Below are 8,707 nucleotides of genomic sequence, written 5' to 3' on the forward strand. Positions count from 1 at the left end.
CCTGGGCTGAAGGCGGCGCTAAACTGCTGAGCCACCTGGGCTGCCCTGTTTTACATTTTAATACATTATAAATTAGAGAGAAAAATTATGGCAGAATACTTTCCTGAATATTTTCAGTGATTATATAAGATAAAGGGAGGTATTTAAAAGATAAAAATGAAAAAAATAAATAAATAAATAAAAGATAAAAATGTACACTTGCTCTATAGACACAATTTTCTATGAGTACTGTACCAATAGGACTTTAAGTAAGGTAGTTGATTATCCATTTTACAGATTTAGAAAACTGAGACTTAGAAAAATTAAGTAACTTGCCTAAATGCTGTTGGCTAGTAATTATCCAGATTACTGGCTTCAAATCTCTTAAGCATAGTTATGAGCTAAATGTTAGTAACCACTCCCCCTCATTCATATACTGAAGCCCTAATCCCCCATGTGATGGATTTGGAGGTAGGTAGGGCCTTGGCAAGTAATTAGGTTTAGATTTGGTCATGAGTGTGGGACCTTATGATGAGATTAGTGCTTTTTAAGAAGACAGATCTCTCTATCTCTCTCTCCATGGGCATGCAGTGAGGAAGGGCCCTCTGAACACACAGCTAGAGCATGACTATCTACATGCCAGTAGTAGGCTCTCTCTAGGAACTAAATCTGTGGGCACTTTGATCTTGGACTACCTAGGCTCTAGAACAGTGAGAAATACATTTCTCTTTTTTACACCACCCAACCTATGGTACATGTAATAGTCGCCTGAGCAGACTAAAACCACCAACATTGTTAGGCAATCATATTGGCTCTAAAGCACAAAGTCACATTAATGAGAAAAAGCTGAGTTCTTTACTGCTCAAGCTCTCACAGTAAAACTTACAAGAGATTTTTCTCTTGGTTCAAATAATATTTTATTAGAAATTAAGTTGTAAAGGTGTATGGTGAGCTTCGTCACCAGAGAGACCTAGTTCTCTCTCTGCAGGGTTGTGGTTGAAGCTCTGTGGGAATCCTTCAGTGTATTTGAAGCAAACCCTCTGGGGTGCCTCACTTTCATGAGCACTAAAAAATCCATGTGAGTATTGAAGGGAAGACTTGAAAGGCCCTATGAGCTGACCCAGAGTCAGAATGTTCCTTGCCTACACTCCCTCATAGGGGATTCTGGCTTGATCAATCTCAGATTTTCACTCATAGCCAGCAGCAACAGTACATGCTGCATAGGCAGTATCTTAAGCTCCCAGAGGGATGAAATGCCTCATCACTCAGCAACCACTTTGGCAGACTAAAGGGTGACATTGATTGGCTCTGAATGAGTAAGAGAAACAGTGTCCAAATCTCCAGAGGAAGCTGGGGGGGGAGGGAGGGAGGGAGAGAGAGAGAGAGAGAGAGAGAGAGAGAGAGAGAGAGAAAGTAAATCCATTTTAACCCAATCTTAAAATCTTCCAGACTCATAAAATAAATGCAAATCCATCTGCAGTGGGAAATCCAGCCATTCAAATGGGGGTCCCAACAAACTGTCATCCTTAGAAAGTGATACATTATTTTATTCATTTATTCAATTGTTTACTGAGCCCCTATCATGTGCCAAATACTGTTCTAGGCCCTGGGGATACAGCCTGTACAAAAAGTCCTAGATCTTACAGAGAAAGACAAATAGATAATATACTGGGTGTTGATAAGTGCAAAGGAGAAAAGGAAAGTGAACTAAGCAACAGCATGTACCAGGAGGAGAGAAATGAATGCTGTTTCCACATTGGGGTCAGGGGAGGCAGGCCTATTTGATAAGAGACCTGAAGGGAATAAAGTGGCCAGCTATCCTGATATTTGTCAGAAGAGAGTCTAGCAAGAGTAGGATGTAGAGGAGCCACTTGAAGAAATCAAAGTGGCTGGAGCAGAGTGAAAAGGCAAAAGAAGAGATGCAAGGGGTAATGTGGGGCCCATCAGGTAGCACCGGCCAACAGGCAGTGCTAGGACTTAAGCATAAGTTGGAGAAGATGGAAAATGATTGGATGGTCTTCAGCAAAGAGGAAACAGGATAAGGATCACAGTTTTAAGGGACCACTCTGGACAAAGAATATAGGAAGTAAAGAGGAAGGAAGCTGAGAAATCAATAGTAAGCTACTCCAGTTGTTCGAGAAAGAGCTGATAGTTTGAACCAGAGTAAATACAGTGGAGTTTATGAGAAATGGTCATATTTTGAATATACTTTGATGGTAGAACTGATAGGTTTTACCAACAGCTTGAATATGGAGTGTGATAGACCAAGATAGTGATTTAAAGGATGATCCTGGACCATTTATGGAGACTGGGAAAATTAGAAGAGGATCAGTTTGACTAATGGTAAAAAAAAATGTTGAGAATTCTTTTATAGATCTGTTCATTTTTTTTTTTGTTAAAATTTTTATTTATTTATGATAGTCACACATTGAGAGAGAGAGAGAGAGGCGGAGACATAGGCAGAGAGAGAAGCAGGCTCCATGCACCGGGAGCCCGATGTGGGATTCGATCTCGGGTCTCCAGGATCACACCCTGGGCCAAAGGCAGGCGCTAAACCACTGCGCCACCCAGGGATCCCCAGATCTGTTCATTTTGAGATACCTTTAGATATTGAAGGGAGTAAACAGTTGGATATAGACATCTGGGTTTCAGAGAAAAGGCCGCAGCTGAACATATAATTTTGAAAGTTGTCCCAAATAAGAGATATAGTTAAACACATGGCCCTAGCGAGAAAGAAGGCACAAGATAGTAAGGAAGTAAAACACAATGGTAAGAGCTAACAGTTGAGTGTGGTTAGTATGTGCCAGACATTATTCTAAATGTTTTACTTATATTAAATTCACTTAACCCTCGTAACACTAGAGGTAGATACCATTATTCACCACTTGAGGAAAGTAAGTCTCAGAGAATCTGTCCCAGATGGCACAGCTAGATAGGTGTAAGAGGAAAGGTTCAAACACAGGCACATAAGTTCCAGAGTCTTCCACAGAGAAGGCGCAGGTACACATTACCATTTTCAGATCTTATTTCTGCTTCAGTGCGTGCACTCCCCAGTGATGGTCAGAACAAAGAATAAAAATAAAGGTCAGAGTTTTGCACCATTTAAATTCTAGGCTCATACAAGCATTAAACACTAGCAAGTAGAAGACTCATAAACAAGTTCTTAAAAACAGAGCCCCCAAGAAGCCAAACAAAAAATATCAAACAAACCTTCCCTTAAAAAGGAAGGCAAACAACCCCAGGAAAGAAACAAAAATAATTTATTTTATTCTATTTACCCAATTTCATCCATAGATTATAAGATACCCTTTGATTTTAGAGATCTAAAAGTTCTCAAGAAAGAGGCATGTGTCTTAGAATTGACAAAGTATTTTTAACTTCTACAACAGCCTGGCTTGTTTGGTTCGCTGGGTTCTAAGCATTGTTTTGGCAGAAATACATTGTTCTTAATATACTCTCCATTCTATTAAGGCACAATGCTTCCTCTTTAATAAAAATGACTTTCTTCTCTAGGAATAATATTCACTGAAATCACCAGTAAAACCTTTATTTTTAACCTTCAGTTATCTTTCTGCATATATCACCTCAGAGTGGGGTACCGAAGGATGGCTGGCAATAGGTAGAAGAACACAAATTTACACATTATCCTTATTGATGATGGGAGTTTTAGCTCATTCCTTTGATAGCTCTGATGTGATAGGGAATTGCTAAGTCTTTGTTAACTCATCAATAAAATTTAAATTTAATATTTGTTCCTAGTGTCAAAATACTGCCATGTACATATATTGCAGAATGCACCCACAAAATTCTTTGTCCTTTTGGATTTTGCTGATCTGCTCAAGGGCCAATGTTTATGAAAAAAATACATTATTCTTGCTTGGTTAATCTGCATATTTATCAAGTTTCCCCATCTCCGTTATCCCTGGACAGGACCGAATAGTGAGCATTTCACCCTAAAGTTGCTTCAATTTTCCAGTGGCAGCAAAGAGGAGCTTAACAGTAGCACAAACCTTGAGGACGTTATGCAAAGTAAAACAAGCCTAACATGAAGGGACAAATTCTGTAGGATTTCACTTTATGAGCCAGAATGTGGAAAAGGGTGATTAGGAACTGACAGGTGAGGGGATGGAAAGTTATTTTTTAATCAGTATGATATTTCAGTCTGGGGGATGAAAAAATTCTAGATAGCTAGTGGTGTTGGTTATACAACAATGTGGATGTATGTAATGTCACTGAGTTGTACATTCAAAAATGGCTGAAAGGGTGAATTTTATGTTATGTATATTTTACCAGAAAACACTTATACACAAACAGCTGGACAGCTACAATGCTACATTTCTCCATTCTTGCTTAAGTGGTTTTCTGGAAGCCTGGCAGGATGAGTGGACTTGTCTGTCATTGACTTAAAGATGCATGTGTGTACACGTTTACCACCAGACCATGCCCCTACTCTCAAAATAAATTACACTTTCACCTCTTCCAAATCTATCAATCCAAAATACTATTTTTCAGTTTATTTCAAATATTCAATTTTCCAATTGACTTTAGGATCTTTCTTAACACAGTACTAATTGACAGACTCCTGAAATCTATGCCTGAATTTGTCCCAGGTTGGGCAGGGAGGGGCTTTTTAAGACACAGGATATTTGCCCCTGGGCAATTTACCATGAGACCTTATCATAGGCTGGGAGAATCTGAGAAGCTGAGAAAGACTGGAAACCAAGTTCCCTAGAACGGAAGGGTCAAATACTTGGGAAACTACAGTTTAACATCTTTTTTCTCCTAGTACTGGGACATTATAGGAGGGCACATATCTTTGCTGGCCAGAAAGTCTGGGTCTAGTCCATGGTCTTGCCTCCGATACCCATGTGATTTTCTAGAAGTTATTTCTCTCATCTCAGCCTCCTTATATAATATTGGAAACACCAGTACCTATTTTGCTCAGCTTTTGTGACTCTAGCATGCTGGCACAGAGCAGATACATAAGAAATTCTAAGTTTCCTTCCCTTTCCTAATTAGAGTATCTTGGCATGACCAGTAAGAGTTCGGATCTTGAGATTATAATTATGGGCAACCCATAACTGGTCCACAAGCCAATCTATATGAAAAGGGTTTTGTCTGTGATCCTCTGGCAGAAAAAAAAAAAACGAAATTTCTAAAACTGAGGACCATCTATAAAATGGAGAAAAAAACCCACAGATGGTTATTTAAAGCCCAAACTATAACTACTTTGGCTCAAATGGGGAATGACAAAACTAGAAATTAATCAATACCGTTCCCTTTCCTGAAGAGTCCACTGGGGTTGGGAAGGGAATGTAGAATAAAGCCAAGTCTAGAACTTTAATGAATTTCTGTGGTACCACTCAAAGGAAAGAGCAACAGTAGACAGCCCATTGCACAGGCTGGCATACTGATGTGGTTTTAGTGATACAAGAGTGGAGAGTATAGCTGCTCTCCATAATCACATGAGGGCAATAGTAATTTGGGGCAAGTTTAGAAAAGGAGATACGATAGGGCTAACTATATCAATCTCCTAGTTATCTTCAAACCTTTAATAACAAGTTCTACATACATGACAAGTGAGAATGCTATTTTAGGGGAGAATGTTCTATATTTTGAGTCAGGGGTTATATGGGACAGTACAGATACACCTTATAACAAATTTTTAATAAGCAGTTCAGAGCCAGGATTGACCAAGAAAAGCACACACCATCCTTACCCTCTTCTTTCTTTCTCTTGCCAGAATTTCTGGAAAAACTGTGAGGAAAGTGAGGTTCTTGCCATTTGTGGGATAAGGTTCAAATGCATCCCATTTGAACAGAAAAAGCACACCTCAACTATACCTGGGATATTCCAGCAGTAAAAAGCTGGAAGAGAAGTAGGAAGGGTGCCCATGGAAGGTCAGAGAAGGTCCTATTTCCCTGAGCAAAACTCAGGGATGAGAAAGCCGAGATCACATTCTGCAGTTGACTTCTCACAAAGGAAGTATCAAGTCATCTCTGGAGAAAAGATATTCTATAGAATCTGTTATGTACTTACACATAAAACATAATTCTAGTTTCTTAAAGGGAAGTGGCTTTGCTAGAGAAAATTCATAAAAATTTCCTTTTAAAGTATTTGTCAACTGCCAAGATGTGTACTTTAGACTCTGGATAAGAAGAGAGATACAGAACTACATTAAAGATGGGGTCTTATTTCATGGAGACAAAGAAAAGATATGCAAGGAGACATGCTTTCTTTCAGGTAGAGTTTCAAAGTAAATACAGTATACCTACTCATTGTGTTCTCTTCCACAGTTTACTTTTTGAACTGCCTAGAAGCTTGCTCCTATGCTACAATTTAATCACTAACTTAATGCTAATAGACATCCCCCATGGGATATCTGGTTTAGATACTATTTTTTTCTAGAATTATTTTTTTCTTCAAATTTTTATTTAAATTTTAGTTAGTTAACATATAGTGCTATCTTCGTTTCAGGAGGTGAATTCAGTGATTCATCATTTACATACAACACCCAGTGCTCAGCACAAGTGCCCTCCTTAATGCCCATCACCCATCTAGTCCATCCCCCACCCACTTTCCTCCATCAACCCTCAGTTTGTTCTCTATCTTTAAGAGTCTCTTATGGTGCAGGTGTCCCGGCGTTTCATTGCATCTGTATCTTTGGGGTAAATCCCCAGCAGTGTAATTGCTGGGTCGTAGGGCAGATCTATTTTTAACTCTTTGAGGAACCTCCACACAGCACCCCGATGTTTATAGCGGCAATGTCCACAATAGCCAAACCGTGGAAGGAGCCTCGGTGTCCATCGAAAGACGAATGGATAAAGAAGATGTGGTCTATGTATACAATGGAATATTCCTCAGCCATTAGAAACAACAAATACCCACCATTTGCTTCGACGTGGTTGGAACTGGAGGGTATTATGCTGAGTGAAGTAAGTCAATCGGAGAAGGACAAACATTATATGGTCTCATTCATTTGGGGAATATAAAAAATAGTGAAAGGGAATAAAGGGGAAAGGAGAAAAATGAGTGGAAATATCAGAAAGGGAGACAGAATATGAGAGACTCCTAACTCTGGGAAACGAACTAGGGGTGGTGGAAGGGGAGGTGGGGGTGACTGGGTGGTGGGCACTGAGGGGGGCACAGGATGGGATGAGCACTGGGTGTTATTCTATATGTTGGCAAATTGAATACCAATAAAAAATAAATTTATTAAAAAGATTGAATAAAAAAAGAGTCTCTTATGGTTTATTTCCCTTTCTTTTCTCCCCCTTTCATATGCTCATCTATTTTATTCCTTAAATTCCACATGAGTGAAATCATATGGTATTTCTCTTTATCTGACTTATTTTGCTTGGCATAATACACTCTGGCTCCATCCACATCATTGCAAATGGCAAAATTTCATTCTTTTTGATGGCTGAGTAATATTTCATTGTGTGTATATACCACTTCTTCTTTATCCATTCTTCGGTCTCCAGTATTTTTTTTAAACAGGCTACTATTTTGATATTAGTGAAAAAAACTCAAGTATACTTATTTCCTCTACAGAATTATAGGAACTAACTTTCTGGCTTGTTAGTATTTCAAAGGAGACTAGTTGTGCTAAAGACAATGCTTAAAACATAGTAGGTTCTCAGTATACTTTAAATAAAGATTGAATGAAATCAAGTGAACCAATAAATGAATGAACTAATGAACACATCAAGACTTGGCCATATTTCAGAGAAACTGGCCACTTTCAATTTACATAGGTGAAAATTTCACTCTGCCTACCTTTTGTATCACCTCCCCATCAACAGCATCACAGACAACAGGATGCAGGATGCATTCACACACATACACAATGGCATCAGTATGTTTATATGTTTGTCTGGGTATGTGGGTAACTAAAAAAAGCTTTTTTTTTTTTTTTTTTTTTTTTTTAGGTGTCTAGTCTTCGATTTATAGGTTGAAGTCCAAGCAAGAGAAAGGAAATGCTTTTACCCTTCAAGTGCCTTCCTCTTTAGTGAGTATTGGTTAATTAAATGAAAGAATAAGTGGATACTCAACTCAGACTAATATTCTTTCATCTGAGCTCTCTTGACTTTTGTAAATGAGTATAAAATAGAAGTTTTGATTTTTAACAAGACCTGTGCATTTAATGATGTTATTGTTTTTTCCACAGAATGTGAAAGATTATATGAAACTTTATTAGAGACCAAATGGAAGTTTTCTGTCCTCTCTCCCCTTTTTCAACAATTTTCTTCATGGGTCTGTGTTTCAGATTAGATAATTACGGCACTGCATCCAAATCCTGAATTTACATTGCATTGTGAATGTGTAATATTTCTTCATTCTTGTGATTAAATAAAGATGCTATGCATAGTACTAATGGAATAATACTTAATATACACTGTATTATCTGAGTAAATTGTTAAGGTTTCTAATACCTGCAGATTATGGAGATTTTTGACAAGGTTTATACTTTCAACTCTTGGCAGCTTTGCCCTTTTTCTTTGAATCTATTGGTACAATAGAAATCTATGCAATTAGACCGTTTACCATCGAGGTACATAACAGCAGAGGAGTGCAGAAGCTGCAGCTGGCATGGGCACATGAGAAGCCTGTAATATATAGGACCACAGTGAAAAAAAATATAAGCTGGAAATTGATCATTTCAAGAACCAAGTTAAACAAAAATCCTAAATATTTGTGTTAACCTAAAAAGATTCAACCTAGCCAT

At 38.3% G+C, this 8,707-nt stretch overlaps 1 long non-coding RNA gene across 1 annotated transcript in view; it reads left to right on the forward strand.

Moving 5' to 3' along the window:
• The window catches only part of LOC140625743 (uncharacterized), a 41,390-nt gene extending 33,109 nt beyond the window's left edge, over positions 1-8,281 (forward strand). The window contains exons 3-4 of the long non-coding RNA XR_012025071.1: positions 7,911-7,990; positions 8,150-8,281. This is a non-coding gene — a long non-coding RNA (uncharacterized lncRNA). The remainder of the gene's footprint in view (positions 1-7,910; positions 7,991-8,149) is intronic.
• The last annotated feature ends 426 nt before the right edge of the window (positions 8,282-8,707 follow it).

Source organism: Canis lupus, chromosome 36 (assembly GCF_048164855.1).
Source record: "Canis lupus baileyi chromosome 36, mCanLup2.hap1, whole genome shotgun sequence".
Taxonomy (NCBI): Eukaryota; Metazoa; Chordata; class Mammalia; order Carnivora; family Canidae; genus Canis; species Canis lupus.